This window comes from Budorcas taxicolor, chromosome X, assembly GCF_023091745.1.
Source record: "Budorcas taxicolor isolate Tak-1 chromosome X, Takin1.1, whole genome shotgun sequence".
In the NCBI taxonomy this organism is placed as follows: Eukaryota; Metazoa; Chordata; class Mammalia; order Artiodactyla; family Bovidae; genus Budorcas; species Budorcas taxicolor.
Genome location: NC_068935.1, coordinates 46,469,752 through 46,486,719, shown reverse-complemented (window position 1 = coordinate 46,486,719; position 16,968 = coordinate 46,469,752). Strand labels below are relative to the sequence as shown.

General features: G+C 39.8%; 1 protein-coding gene across 3 annotated transcripts in view; it reads left to right on the top strand.

Moving 5' to 3' along the window:
- The window catches only part of FGF13 (fibroblast growth factor 13), a 575,233-nt gene that overhangs the window by 380,941 nt on the left and 177,324 nt on the right, over positions 1-16,968 (top strand). The gene's annotated exons all lie outside the window — the stretch shown is intronic.

Sequence of the window (16,968 nt, the reverse complement as noted above, 5' to 3'; positions counted from 1 at the left end):
TTGAAGACTGATTGACCATAATGCCTGATACATAAAAAGTGATCAAAAAAGGTGAAATATTTGTGTCACTCTTGATGATGAAGATGTAGCTCTGGGTGAGGATTTTAACTTGTCAGGCCACCCTTAAGCCTATCCAGCCATTGTTATATATAAACAAGCCTTTGGAGTCCTCATCAGTTTATAGCCATGGTCCCAAGGTACTTACTGTGACCCATCTTGTATGATACATTCAGACTGGTACCTGTGTATCACTTATTCTGTCCTTGGCACTTAATAAATGCTAGTTATTCTTACTGTGGTTAAAATTGTCTTTAAGGCAGCATTCTAAATATGTTACCCAAATGAAATGCTCCCCTAGGATGGGTCCCAAGAGGACAAATTGTTTGAGAAACAGCTGCTTGCCATCTTCCTGCCCTGGAGATTTGCACTGCACGTTAGAATATTAAAGACTCTGAAGAGTCCTATATCATTCTTCTTTTATGCGTATGAGATTGTTTTTTTTGCAGTTATAAAGCACCACCCCATAATAAAATCTCTTCTGTTCTTGCTGTCTTCATTTTTACATCTTATCACTCTCCCACACTCTTTCCACTTCAGGGAAGTCCCTGAATAGACAAAGGCTATGAAGTTTCTGTCACTGTGATCAGGCCACCAGGATCATAGGATATTGTCAATCTGTTCTTTAGAAGTTTCCAGGTGGTTGGTATTCAATGCCATTTTCTAGCTCATATACAAGTTCTTACAGTATCATGTCATGCTCTAGGAGTTGCCAGATATATCCTTTGATATCAGCTGAATATAATCTCATATAGAGGAGATTATGTGCCATATATACACCACCATGGTACAATTCCATGTGTCTGAAGCTTTATGGCTTGCAATTGACTTTCAGTTAAGTTCAGTCACTCAGTCGTGTCCGACTCTGTGACCCCATGAATCGCAACACGCCAGGCCTCTCTGTCCATCACCAACTCCCAGAGGTTACTCAAACTCATGTCCATCGAGTCAGTGATTCCATCCAACCATCTCATCCTCTGTCGTCCCCTTCTCCTCCTGCCCCCAATCCCTCCCAGCATCAGAGTCTTTTCCAATGAGTCAACTCTTCGCATGAGATGGCCAAAGTACTGGAGTTTCAGCTTTAGCATCATTCCTTCCAATGAACACCCAGGACTGATTTCCTTTAAGATGGACTGGTTGAATCTCCTTGCAGTCCACGGGACTCTCAAGAGTCTTCTCCAACACCACAGTTCAAAAGCATCAATTCTTTGGTGCTCAGCTTTTTTTCACAGTCCAACTCTCACATCTGTAATGACCACTGGAAAAATCATAGCCTTGACTAGACGGACCTTTGTTGGCAAGGTAATGTCTCTGCTTTTCAATATGCTATCTAGGCTGGTCATAACTTTCCTTCCAAGGAGTAAGCGTCTTTTAATTTCATGGCTGCAGTCACCATCTGCAGTGATTTTGGAGCCCCCCAAAACAAAGTCTGACACTGTTCCCCCATCTATTTGCCATGAAGTGATGGGACCAGATGCCATGATCTTCGTTTTCTGAATGTTGAGCTTTAAGCCAACTTTTTCACTCTCCTCTTTCACTTTCATCAAGAGACTTTTGAGTTCCTCTTCACTTTCTGCCATAAGGGTGGTGTCATCTGCATATCTGAGGTTATTGATATTTTTCCCGGCAATCTTTTTTTTTTTCTCCCGGCAATCTTGATTCCAGCTTGTGCTTCTTCCAGCCCAGCATTTCTCATGGTGTACTCTGCATATAAGTTAAATAAGCAGGGTGACAATATACAGCCTTGACGTACTCTTTTTCCTATTTGGAACCAGTCTGTTCCATGTCCAGTTCTAACTGTTGCTTCCTAACCTGCATATAGGTTTCTCAAGAGGCAGGTCAGGTGGTCTGGTATTCCCATCTCTTTCAGAATTTTCTACAGTTTATTGTGATTCACACAGTCAAAGGCTTTGGCATAGTCAATAAAGCAGAAATAGATGGTTTTCTGGAACTCTTTTGCTTTTTCGATGATCCAGCAGATGTTGGCAATTTGATCTCTGGTTCCTCTGCCTTTTCTAAAACCAGCTTGAACATCTGGAAGTTCACGGTTCACGTATTGCTGAAGCCTGGCTTGGAGAATTTTGAGCATTTCTTTACTAGCATGTGAGATGAGTGCAATTGTGGAGTAGTTTGAGCATTCTTTGGCATTGCCTTCCTTTGGGATTGAAATGAAAACTGACCTTTTCCAGTCCTATGGCCACTGCTGAGTTTTCCACATTTGCTGGCATATTGAGTGCAGCACTTTCACAGCATCATCTTGCAGGATTTGAAATAGCTCAAGTGGAATTTCATCACCTCCACTAGCTTTGTTCATAGTGATGCTTTCTAAGGCCCACTTGACTTCACATTCCAGGATGTCTGGCTCTAGGTGAGTGATCACACCATTGTGAATATCTGGGTCATGAAGATCTTTTTTGTATAGTTCTTCTGTGTATTCTTGCCACCTCTTCTTAATATCTTCTGCTTCAGTTAGATCCATACCATTTCTGTCCTTTATCAAGCCCATCTTTACATGAAATGTTCCCTTGGTATCTCTAATTTTCTTGAAGAGATCTCTCATCTTTCCCATTCTGTTGTTTTCCTCTATTTCTTTGCGTTGATCACCGAGGAAGGCTTTCTTATCTCTCCTTGCTATTCTTTGGAACTCTTTATTCAGATGCTTATATCTTTCCTTTTCTCCTTTGCTTTTGGCTTCTCTTCTTTTCACAGCTATTTGTAAGGCCTCCCCAGACAGCCATTTTGCTTTTTTGCATTTCTTTTCCATGGGGATGGTCTTGATCCCTGTCTCCTGTACAATGTCACAAACCTTCATCCATAGTTCATCAGGCACTCTATCAGATCTAGTCTCTTAAATCTATTTCTCACTTCCACTGTATAATCTTAAGGGATTTGATTTAGGTCATACCTGAATGGTCTAGTGGTTTTCCCTACTTTCTTCAATTTAAGTCTGAATTTGGCAATAAAGAGTTCATGATCTGAGCCACAGTCAGCTCCCAGTCTTGTTTTTGCTGACTGTATAGAGCTTCTCCATCTTTAGCTGCAAAGAATATAATCAATCTGATTTCGGTGTTGACCATCTGGTGATGTTCATGTGTAGAGTCTATGTATTAATACACCAGTGTACCAGTTTAGGGCCATAATATCCATGTTGGAGTAAAAGTTGCTTAAGCTGTATAGCTGTGGAACTAGGGTCTCTTGGATCATAAGTAAATCCCACTGTAAGTATTACTATTGGAGCATTTAAATTTATAAAAGAGGTAAAATGGGACCAGTTATTCATTTTAATAATGGATCCAGTGCAAGATTGCTTTGTAAAGCTTTTTGAAAGTATTTTTAATTTTTTAAAGTATTTTAAATGAGCATTGATTTATCCACAACTTTCCAAGATCAAACCATTTTATTAGACAAACTGAGGGGTAGATGCCTTGGGCTATGTGGTTTGATTCTTTCCTGTTACAGCATCCTTTGGATCTAATTTTTTTGTTTCTGTATAGTTGGCAGATCATGAAGGGGCTTTCATGACTAGAATATTTTGTGAACTATTACCATTCAGGTATTTCTCTTTACCACTTGAGAAATTTGTACTTTAGACTTGTGTTTTTATGTTCTGTATTCTTTGGAAAGGCACTGTGCTTTGGTTTTATTCTGGATGGATTTTGTTTCTATGCTATAAATGACTTGTAGGGAAATGGCTAGGCATTTAAAGGATGCGCTAACTTATAGATCACTTGGGTACCATTAGTATAATGTAGACATACATTGTCTAATGGTATTCATTTAGCCTAATAGAGATAAGAGATTTTCAGAAATAGAGAACTCATTCCCAAGGGCACCCAATGCTTTGGGCAAATCATCCTGAAACTCTGAAGACTTATAATACCAAGGTCCTGTGGGAAATGGCATAGGCAAACACTTAAGGAAGGACAGGTGTCTAGAAAGGATCTTGATAAATCAGAAAGCTGAACTGACAGAGACTGAAAGGATATATGGACTTCCCAGGTGGCGCTAGTGGTAAAGAATCCACTTGCCAGTACAAGAGATGTAAGAGACATGGGTTCGATCCCTGGGTGGGGAAGATCCCCTGGAGATGGAAATGGCAACCCACTCCAGTATTCTTGCCTGGAGAATCTCATGGAAAGACGAACCTAGTGGGCTACAGTCCATGGGGTCACAAAGAGTCAGACGCAACTGAAGTGACTTAGCATGAAAGAATATATTGCTCTTCAACCAGCAAAAATTTTTCATCAAATGCTACTGCCATAAATGCCCTTACCCACACGATGAGAAACCACCATTGTGGGTCAGATTTTCTAGACGCCCACCCAGGTTGGCCCAGTGTAGCCAAACTATTTCTTCATTCCCCAAGGAGTTAGAAACTTCCTGTTTAAGAAGCCAAGCGATGAACAATCCTTATGTGAGTTTGACTACCATCACAAAATCAAGTATGCTGCAGAGCTTTGGACACTATTGGTGGGAACCCTTGAATTCAACTTTTGTCAGACTGCCTCTAAAAAATGTCATCTTACCTTCATATGCTCAGAGTAAGCCTCCCCAACAGTAATATCTATTGCCTACATTTTTTACTGTATACCATATGCCAATCACTGCACTTTACATCCATGATTTCCTTTCATTCTCACTTTACAGATGAGTAAACAGGCCTGGAAAAGTTATAATTGACAGGGACTCAAACTTGGGCAGAGTCCAGAGGTCAAGTTCTTAACCACAATAGTCCATTTCGAAGTGGTTTTGATGTTTATGATGGGGCCTGGAAGAACAAAAGACTAGTTCCTTTTGCCTTTGAAACAAAAGCAAGCAGAAGTGCTGAATAATTTTTATGTAGCTGCACAATATGGAGCACCGCTCTGTGCCAGATGCCATGCTAAAGCTTTACATGCATTATCTTTGTAATCCTCCCAACAGTATCATGAGTTTGATATTATTATTTACCCCTAATTTTGAGATGTAAGAATGGAGACTTGGTGCATGAATTTGAATTTATGTGCCCAGGGTCAACTAGCTAGTGAATTGTGGAGCTGGGATTTGAACCCTGATCTGACTCCAAAGACTATTACCCTTAATTTCTGTGTATATATTGCTCCTCATGAGCAACCCATAAGACCATGAAAACAATCATTTTCACTACCACATTTATCACTCTTAACTGATATCCTGAGGTGACGGGTAAAAGGGGAGATGAGTGAATTGACAGGCCCGATCTCCCATGGTCTTTTTCAGTGGACCAAAAATCATCCTCTTTAAAGGAAGGCTTTCCTCATCTACTTCAGCTAGTGTGCTATCTGCATAAGAAATAGATTAGGAGATGCCTGTGTGTTGGAGGAAATGCACAAAAGGAGAAAATGTTTGAGCCCAAATTGAGTAGGGTGTATAATTCCCTTACAGCAAGAAGTAATAGTCTGCTTACCAAAGCAGAATGACAACATTTATTTTCCTTAGGGATTGTAAAGCTCCAGGATAAGAGAAGGAAAGGATGTGAGTTAGAGGTTTTTTAAATCCTAATCACTTCTGATCCTGTCTCTTTCAAAGCCACATGTTACCATATTATGGACTCTTAGAAAGAGTATGCACAATACCTTGTATTTATGGCCAAGATCTTTGACACAGATCCACTTTTAAGAGGTACTTTTTATCACTAAGAATAAGTTTTTATTATGTGTCTTCTGTTATCTCTTAAATTTTGACCTTCATAAAGTCAGTTTTTACAAAAAAGTAGCATCATTGGTCATTTTTAAAATTTTTTGGATTATTTATACTCTGGGACATAATAAGAGAAGAATTTCACCTATTGATTCTTTACACTGGAAAGTGAGTAGAGAAAGAGCATCCAGGATACACAGCCTTGGCAGTGATATCATTGGGTCAGTTATGTATCATATCGTCTCCCATTTTCATCTCCCACAGCAGATGTCCTTAACATGCCACAGGTCTCAGGCCACTGCCCCATCTGAAGTCTACTGTATCACCCTCCAGAGAAACACACACACACAGATAATAAGAATTCGCTTGTGTGATATGAAAGCCAAGACCCATAATCTGCCATCTATTTACAGGCTGCAGAACCAGGTGAGCTCCTGGTATAATTCAGACCACACTTGAATGCCTAAGAACCAGGGGAACCAATGGTAGTCTCAATCTGGGTGCAAAGGTCCAAAATCTGGGTGCAAAGTCTCAATCTGGGTGCAAAGGCCCAAAATCAGTGTGCATAGGGGATGCTGTAGGTCCCTGTTAGGACTCGAAGGCTCGAGAACCATGCACCAGCATAGGAGGGCCGGAGAAGACTCATGTCCCAGCCTCTGAGAACAAACTTGCCCTTCCTTGGCCTGTTTGCTCTATTCGGGCTCTTGATGGATTGGATGATGCCCATGGACGTTGGGGAGGGCAATCTTCTTTACTCAGTTTGTTGATTCACAAGCTAATGTCTTCCAGAGAAACACTCTTACAGATGCACTTAGGAATCAGGTTTTACCAGCAAACCATCTCACCTACTTAGCAGAGGAACTCTGAACACTGCAGAAGACACTCCAGGTGAATCCCCTTAGCTTCCCTCCTCTGCTCCTTCAAAATTGTAAGCAGATCTAGAATCCCATGTTCGAAAATGGTGACCTTTGTAGTCATGATATTTTTTATTGTACTTATAGTAGTAGTAGAATAATCATATGGGGAACTGAACTGATATGTCTTCAAGGTGCCCTTTATTTCTCCAAATATAAGTTTGGATTCTGTAATCTCCTGTCCCATCCTTTGTCACAGTGTTTAATATATTTCTAATGTATCCAAACTCTTTCCCAGTTTCATTTCCTTTCAACATCCCCCACCCTTGTTCCAGACCTGCTGGCCTACTTCCCATTCCCCAGTCATGCTGTGAACTTTCATTCCTCATGATTCTGTTCATGTTGTTCATTCTACTTTCTCTGCCTTTCGCTTTTCTCTGCAAGTCCTAGAATGGTGCACTTTGATCAGTAATGTTTTCATCATTCTCATAGTATGGGCAGAGTTGGTCATCCCATAGTTTTACATGTACTGTCCCACATGGTATGTTCATTATTGACCTCCTTTTCCATCCTGCCCTACTTGGAACTCCTCATGGACTAGGGTAAGTTAAGCTTGGTATATCCAATGCCTGGGTACTTAGTACAGGCTACTATGTATGGCCTCATGACACTGCCCACCAGTTGGTCACTTCAACCAATTTATTTTTATCACATTATTAGAGATTGTTCTTTTTGTACTTTCAAAGGTATTAAATAGCAATGCCCCTTTCTTAAGCATTCTAAAGATAGAAAATTAATACAATATTCGGTTCCTTCCTTTCTGTTCCCATTGATGCTAGAAAATTAAACCTTTTAACTTCTTGATCAAAAGGGGGAGGTAGCCTCTTAAAAAAACAATTGGCTCTTGTAAGCAGAATCCCTTCTCAGCTACTCTTCTCTCACCTTCCTGAGGGCATGAATGATTTTAGTGATTTCTCATCCATTTGAAAGACAAAGCTGCCATCTTCCCTGTTCAGTGTGTATGAGGCCACTTAGCAAAGTCAGTAATTATCATCAACTTCCTCCTTCTACGATGCAAACTTTGCCTTCAGCACTTAGCAAGTGTTTCAGACAAGAAGAGAATCTGATTGGCTCAGGGTCAATCCCATTGCGAGGGTCAGGCCTTGGGTGCTGGTAGGCAAGACATTGATTGAGGACGGAGGAAGCAGTCAGAGCTCCCTTGGCCAAGGGACTGGATTGTTACTTACTTTAGAGATTCACAATCTTGTGACAGCTAGTAGTTTGTATCTTGGGCATTGGCTACAGATATGCTAAAGACCTTTGCTTTTCCTATGAAGAGATCAGAATCTTTCTTCCACAAGTGAGTTTTCTTTATTCTTTCCTTCTTGGCAACCTCAGGTTTAGAAGTGACCTAAAAGGTCAATTTATCCAAATATGTCTGTCTTCTTTGATCTTTGTTTGAATCATTTCAATGCTGTCTACATGTCTGTCTTGAACAAAGTGATTAGGATATCTAGGTTAACCAGTTTTTTCTTGCTGTTTTTTACTTTTTTACCTTCAGTTCAGTTCAGTCACTCAGTCATGTCTGACTCTTTGCGATCCCATGGACTGCAGCACACCAGGCTTCCCTGTCCATCACCAACTCCCGGAGCTTACTCAAACTCATGACCATCAAGTCGGTGATGCCATCCAATCATCTCATCCTCTGTTGTCCCCTTCTCCTCCCACCTTCAATCTTTCCCAGCATCAGGGTCTTTTCAAATGAGTCAGCTCTTCGCATCAGGTGGCCAAATTATTGGAGTTTCAGCTTCAGACTCAGTCCTTCCAATGAATATGCAAGACTGAGTTTGAGCAACTCTAGGAGATGGTGAAGGACAGGGAAGCTTGGCATGCTGCAGTCCATGGGGGTTCCAAAGGGTTGGACACAACTTAGCAGTTGAATAATGAACAGTGTTTAGCAGAGTCCTTCATCTCTTGCCCTTGACATGCAAGTAATAGGCCACCCCTTTCCCCAGTGTGCCCCTGATGGGAGAGGTGACACTGGGGGGCGGGGGGAACACTCCCTATTAAGACCCACTGATTTAAAACAGTTTTCAGTTTTGAACACAACTGTGCTCATTCATTGTCTGTTGCTGTCTTCTTGCTCCAGTGATAGTGTTTCTTCAGCTCTTTATTTTATTTAGTTTATTGCAATTGTTTATTGCAGTAAAGAATGAACGACCCACAAAGGCTAAAATATTTATTATCTGGTGTTTTGCAGGAAAATTTTCCCTACCTCTGTCCTATAGCTTAGGGGTTCTGTGTTCGTCATCTTCCTTGTCCTAGGACAGCACCAGACACGTGGCAAGTTCTCTGTAAATGTTTCTGGGATTGAACAGTAAATGAATTGAATGAAATTGAATTAATGAGTTGAATGAAAGTTGATGTTTTTGTCTGAAATTGGGAAGATTTTTGAGGATAGAAAATCCTTTCTGCTACCTGTTTAGAATTCTTTACAGGATCTACCCAATTGTCACTTTATAACTGTTTGCTTGAATAAAGCAATTTTTCTTTTACCTCCTTTATTCTTTTTTTAAAAAATATGATGTACCACCTACCATTCGTACTTCAATTTCTATTTGATTTAACTTGTTTCCCAAGGACACAATGTGATTAATCCTTATAAGTTTAGTGCCTCCAACACAGAGAAGTGGCAGAAGCTGTGAATTCAAGTCTTGGCTTGATCTTTGGCTTAATTGACTACTTTGGATAAGACACTTCACCTGACTTGTTAGTGTTCTTTTCTGAGTCTTTAGTGTAAATTACATTATTCCACCTTCAAGTTATTACTTGAAATGTGTGTGAATATAATATGCAGTTTTGTAATGAATATTCTTAACATGAGATAGATTTTTTAATAAAAGAAGCTATTTTTCCTCTGTAGACAATCAAGAACTGAGCAGAATATGCACCAAGTTTACACATTACTTAGAGTCAGCCTCCATTATTAAAAGTTTCCCGTTTGGGGGATGAAATTGTTAGTCATCAATAACACTTTCATAATTCTGTAGTAACACCAAAAAAAACCACATGTTCATCACTTCTCACATTGCATTGTAAAACTAGAATTCTGAAAGCAAACGTTGGAGACAGTTTCCCATTTGAGCTCTATGAATGAAGAACTAGACATCTTGTTGAAAGTTCTGGAGGCTTTATGACATGAGGACAAAGATGGAGGGGCCGGCATTCCATTTCTAGGATGACTTTCCACTTGAGAATGATTAGAGGCATTCATGAGCCACACCAACCCCCACATCCAGTCTTACAGTTGCATTTTCTAGCTTGCTTTTTTTCAGAATTCTTACGTTAATGAGCTCAACTATATACCGTCAATGAAAAATTAATCAGTTGACCTAAGAAAGGAATGGAAAATTTTATTGGAACTAAATTTTAGGGTTATAACCTGGGAAGAGCATCTCAGAAAGCTCTGAGAACTGTCCAGCAGGTTAGAAGTCAAGGCACAGTCATAGAAGTTTTTTTGAGACAGAGGGCTGTACAATAAATGATGTATTATTGACAGTTTACATACTCCATATCTAAGTGCCATCATGGTGAGTCATGTGGCCCCTTACAAGATCAAGAAGGAATGTTATCTATAAGGAGTTGTCTTGTTGCTGCTAGGAGACCGTTGCTCTTTATGGTTGAACAAGTATAACTCCCGATGGGGGAGGTTTGCTTGATGCATAATTCATATACACAATGCACAGTAGGGGTAGAGGGGAGACCAAAGCCCAGGGAAGAATTTTTATGTTTAATTTTTTTCTTGCCTTGCCATATAATATGAATTTTGTTTCACAATATCATCTATATCCCTTGTTTACATAAATCATTTCTTATCCCCATAACCCCGTGAGGTAGGTGCTTTTATTCTCAACTTACAGATAAGAATACTGCACCTCAAAAAGACTAAATGCCCTGCGCTCAAGTCACATAACAAGTAAATGGCAGATCTGGTAGTTGAACCCCAGTCTCAGGTGCCCATGATCTGAACCACTTCTAGAAGCTGTAATATTTTCCGGCGTGAACAATATTAGGTTTTTTGGAACAACATCCCTATACTGTGCTTTGAAATATTCTGCCTTTTTCATATAGAGGATGAATCCTAGAGCATAAAGGGACTCAAGAAGTCACCTAATTTAACCCAGAGAGGTTAAACAACTTGCCCACATGACCTCATCTATATTCCTGGTCAATTTTAATATTCAGGAGATGCAGGTTCAATCCCTGGGTTGGGAAGATACCCTGGAGAAGAAGATGGCAACCCTCTCTGATGTTCTAGCCTGGAGAATCCCTTGGACAGAGGAGCCTGGCTGGCAACTGTCCAAGGGGTCACAAAGAGTCCATCACAACTGAACGACTGAGCATGCACTCCAAAATTACCCCAAGATGATTTTTTTTTTTTTTACCAGATCTGTGGTAAATTTTGTCAGGGATACCAGCACACATGAAATTGACTCTTTCAGAGTTCTGCTGCTGACAGTCTGGGCTACTGTGAGAAACTCTCTAGATCTCCCTTAGCCTGAATTTCTTATCTGTAATCTAAAGAACTTGGGCTAGGTGAAATCTAAGGTCCTTTCTGGCCCATAGTTTTTATGATTTTGAGTGATTAGGAGGTGCCAGGACCTATTCAAGGAGACAGATTTTGGTTCAATAGAAGAAATTGTTTCAACTGGACATTACCTTCCTAAAATGAATTGGGATACCCTAAAACATGGGGAATTTCCATTTTTTAAACTTTTAATTGGAGGATCATTGCTTTACAATGTTGTGTTGGTTTCTGCTATACAACAGTGTGAATCTAACATGAAAGTAAAAGTGTTAGTCACTCAGTCATGTCCAGCTCTTTGTGACCCAATGGACTGTAACCCACCAGGCTCCTCTGTGGGATTCTCCAGGCAAGAATACTGGAGTGGGTAGTTATTTCCTTCTCCAGGGGATCTTCCTGACCCAGCAATTGAACCCTGGTCTCCTGCATTGCAGGCGGATTCTTTACCGTCTGAGCCACCAGGTAAACCCTGCTGTCCCCTCTGTCTTGAACCTCCCTTCCACTGCCAATCCCATCCCACCCTTCTAGGTTGTCACAGAGCGATAATTTCCATATTTAAGTAGAAATGAACAACAACTTGTTAGGAATGTTGTAGATGTTATTTGAACATTATAGTAATGATTGGATTACAATTATAATTGAGGTTATCTCTGTACTTCACACTCTATGAGAAACGGGTACTTTGAAATTTCTAAGCATAACCAGACAATCTCACCCTGTGGTCAACCATGAACTCATTCAGCAACTGGTTATTGGTTACCTTAGAAGTTTCCAGGTATTGTACTAGAACTGGGGACGTCAGGATTTAGGACATGGCCTCTGTCTTAAATGTCATACACCAGGGTCAGCAAAAAAAAAAAAAAAACATGGCCCTCAGATCAAATCCCATCCATCATCTCTTTTTGTAAATAAGATTTTATTGGAATAGAGCCAACGCCCCTCATTTTCGTGTTGTCTCTGGCTACTTTTGCACTGCTATAGCCAAACTGAATAGTTGCCACTGGAGGCCGTGTAACCCACAAAACCTATTTGATTCTTTCCAGCAGAAGTTTACCAAAGCTCCTTGTAGACAAACATGTACATCTTTAATTTTAATCCAGTGGCCTAAGTACAAAACGGGAGGAGGCACAAAGGCAACACATATAATTACATCTTCTTGAAGGATCAGAAAATTTTCAAAGGAATTAAACTACATAATCATGCCATCTTTGAGTGGGAAGAAACCTTTGTGGTTCTAACTGTCCTAATTTCTCATGCAGTCCTCTACATATTTCCTCTACAGTATCTCTCACACCCAGACATTTCTTTAGGGAGGAAAACATACCTGCTCCCTATGGAGAAGTGGCAAAATCTTAATAAAATTCAGCCTGCCAATGTATGCAGAAGAGAGAAATCCATAGGTGGCCTATGGATTCTAAAGGGGATTAAGAACCACTTCTCTTTAGGTTGCTCTTTGAATTTCAAATGAAGCAAGTTCAGAATCTCTGTGGACCCTTGCTGAGGACATTGAACTGTAGGTAAATAAGGGAATAAGGGCCAGCGGACTGTCTTCCTTTCCATAGGTAAGAATGAAAATGCAGCGTTTGCAGTCATTCTCTAACCACCCTGGCCTGTGTCCTGGTAAGCCAGACTAAAATGTACTCAACGACCAGCTTTAGGGAGACATGGAAGAATAAGCAGAATGACCTCCATCACTTCTACAGTAATGTGACATAGGACCTCCTGGAGTACTCTCCACGCAGTAGGAATTCTCAAGATGAATGGTGTTGACTGATTGACTGACTTTTTACAAAATTTACTGTCAGTCTGGGGAGAACTACAACAGTGTGATTAATGATTTGTTAAATATTCTGTTCACTTACACATTTAAAGCCTTGATTCTCTATTTTGAAAATGCAGTGTGAGATGGATACTATGAAAAAGGAGGTCTGAAAATTCCTCTGACAAACTTGTGAAGCCTTCTTTAGAGGAAAAAGAATCTTTTCTCTTACCTCTGACATGATTTTGGACTTAAAGAGAAATCACAAGAACGGAAGTCTATAGTATTTCACTGTTTTCCTATTTTTGCCATTGTAGTGCTGTGATAAACAATCTTGTACATACATGTTTTCCTATTATTAAAGATAGATGTTCAGAGTAAATCATGGTAAGTGGGATTGCTGAGTCAAAAGGTAAGTACATATATAATTTGGTTAAATAGTGCCAAATTCCCTTCCCAAGAACTGAACCAGTTTACATTTGCACCAACAGTATATGAGAGTGACTGTTTCTCCACAGCCACACCTTCAAAGAGTGCTATAGTTTTTCATTTTTGCCAATCTGATAAGTGAGAAATGAATTGTTAACGTAATTTTAATATTGTAAAGTCATTAACCTCCAATTAAAATAAATTTATATTAAAAAAAACTAACATATCATTTATTATGAGTGAGGGTGAATTTTTTTGATAAGCTTAAAGACCATTTTTATGTCTAGTTTAGTGTGAGTTATTCATATTTTTGGCCATTTCTCTATCTGGGATTTATGTTTTACTTTCCTTTAAATTTTAAGAAGTATTTATGCATTAGAGATATTAGACATTTATGTGTCATACATGTTGCAGATATTTCTCCTGGTTTGTCAATTACCTTTTTGTTCTGTTTATGGTATTTATGGATGTGCATTCATTTAAAAATTATTATACGATGGGATTTGAAAATCCTTTGTTTTACTGTATTGGGATTTGGAGTTCTAGTTAAAAAATCTATTACTACATCTAGATTAAAGAGGAATTCACCCATATTTTCTTCTACTGCTTGTATGGTTTCACTTTACATTAGATCCCTGATCCATTTAGAATTTGTTCTTATGTATTGTGTGATGTGTGGATCTAATTTTCTTTTTCCAATTGGTTAACCTTTTTCCCTGTGCTATCTCTCAAAAAAGTTTATCTTTCTCTGCTTATTCAAGATATGATCATTCTCATATACTAAAGTTCCATAATTACTTGAACTTATTTCTAAAATTTCTATTTTTTCCCCCTGATCTCTAAATAATGTGCTAGTACCCCTGGAGAAGGAAATGGCAACCCACTCCAGTACTCTTGCCTGGAAAATTCCATGGATTGAGGAGCATGGTAAGCTACAGTCCTTGCAAAGAGTCGGACATGACTGAATGACTTCACTTTCACTTTCACCACACCTGTTCAGTTATAGAGGCTTTGTAGTATGTTTTAATTTCTGGTAGGACTGGTACCTGCTCATAGTTTTTCGGTTTTGTATTTCCATGACTTGTTAATTTTTCCATATGAGGGTCAGTGACAGTTCATCTAACTGTATTTAAAAACTTGCCATTTTAAGTAGGATCATGTTAAATTTATAATTTAACTCTATAAGTTAGACTTATAAATTAAGTGAATCTTTATACTATCAAGTCATCCTATCAAAAAACAAGGAATGTCTGTTCATTTCTTCAACTCCGTATGGCACAGCAGCAGAAGCTGAGAGCTCAGTTAGGAGGATGTGAGCACAGTATAGCCAGGAGATAATGGTGGTTTGGTGTAGACTCTAGATTTATCCTGGAGATGATGAAAGTGGTTGAAATTGAAATAGATTTTATAGGTAGAATGAGTGAGATTTACTGATGGATTGAATGTAGAAGATGATGGAGAGACAAGAATAAAGGATTAATTTCAAGTTTGGGAGCTCAACAACTGAGTGGTGCTGCTATCTTTCGAGATAGGGAATATTGGGGAAAAATCAGGATGGAGTCGTAGTGGGGTTGGAAATCTCGTGTCCTTCTATGATCGTGTCAGTTTTGAGATGTCCGCTAAACATGGAAGTGAAGACAGTCAGTGTGCCAATGGCTTTATGAATGTGGTAATAAAGAAACAAGTCAGTACCAAAGCTATTGATTGGTCACAGCTCTTGGCTAGGTGGTTGATTTCTAGAAGTTGGGCCTAGAGCTAAGTGATTATTATATATTATATAGTGTCTGTCCTAAAGGACCCTCTAGTCTGGTTTGGGAGGCAGAAAATCATCTTAGAATAACTCATTAAGCAAAAGTACACAATTGAAATGAAATGTGATAGAAATGGTCAGTGCAAAAGAAGGCCTGAGAAACAAGAGATCAGATCTTTGAAGACTGCAGTGGGTGAAGGCTTCCTGCAGGAGGTGGCATTTGCTCTGGCCCAGGGAGAGACGAAGGTTGTGAACATTCAAAGGTCTTCTAAAATATAGTGTGGGCTTCATTCTTTGTGAGGGTATGCTTTGAAGTGGCTTGATTTGATGACTTTGACATTTCCTCAGAGTACCCTGGGTGCTGTGCTCCATTTGGCTTTGGGGTAGAAATGCCCCAGTTTTGCCAAAGTCTTTGCTCCTGGTTAAGGGATGTGGACAGTGGAGTGCAGCAGGACATGTGACTTCCAGAGACTCTCAGTTCTCTGTTCCCTTTGTGGCCTGTCTGGAGCACCAGAGATAACCACCTCCCCTTGGGATTACACTCTCTGCTTGGACCAGGATGCAGAGTAATTTCCACAGAGCAGTATCAACTCGGTTTCCAAGGTAGAAAAGCTTTGGAAGGAAGTACAGGTGTGCCAATGGGACAGCACATGGGGAGGAAAGCACTTTCTACACTTAAGACGTGTTGACAGGGCCGGCCCTATGCACTCTGAATATAGACAGCAGGTGGTGTGTTTCTGCTAAGGCAGCTGCCACCAATAGCTGTGCTATTCCAGGAAGCCGCCATAATCTGATCATAGCTCATGGTCATTTCATCTTGTGATACATTCTTTCAAGTCAATCTATTGTTGTCCGGCTCCAAATTCCTGCCACATATCCTCCCCCTCAGTTTGAACTCGGCTTCCCTTCTCTACCTTGATGCAGGCATGTCCTAGGGCACTAGTTTTCAAACTCTGCCTTTCAGAATCATAGGATTCTTAACTCTGGAATATTAGGAGAGAGAGGATGAAGTTAGCAGTCAGATGTATTCAGGATGGGACTAAAGGCCCCCTCCCGAAACCAGCTGCAAGCTCCGTGATGACATTTCTAAGAGGTTTATCCATGGTTTCATTCACATAAAGTTTGAAGTTCGCTATTCTAGAAGTGTGTGCCAAGTTGCTTCAGTCGTATCCAACCCTTTGTGACCCCATGGACTGTAGCCCACCAGGCTTCTCTGTCCATGGGATTTTCCACTCTTAATTTGACTATAATCCTTTGATCAATTAGGCAATCTTCTCCAGAATTGTTTTCTTACTTCTGGTCAACCGAAGAACATGTGAATTTTAATGATTGGATAGGTCATCTAGCAAGAAAAATGTGAGTGTTAAGGGGAGAATAAACCTTCAATAGTCACAACAATAACTATAGTAAGATGGGCAGGAGAAGTAGAGATCCAATATTCACCATGGATTGAAATAATTAATAGAGTATTTGGATGGAAATATTGTTATTTAAGGATCTTTTTTCATTATCTTTTTTTCTATTTACTCATTAATAGCTGTTTATTGAGTACCCACTATGTGCCAAGCACTGTGCTTCATATGGGAGTCACAGAAATGGGCGAAGTTCACAGACTTTTTTATTCTGATCATCAACCAGCCAAGATTTGTAATAGTGCCCCCACATTCCCCTTGCCCTGGAGGATTAGCAGTGCTTAGGCCCTAACACTTGCAGAATTAAACTTGCTCTACACATTTTTGAATCATGAAATTTTAATTTGTTTTTCATTCCAACCATTGAGCATAGGACTAATTAGATTGTTGCCCCTAACAGATTCCTCCACCACTATGCCCCTACTTTAGATTGCTGGATCACAAGTCCAATCAAATATTGCATT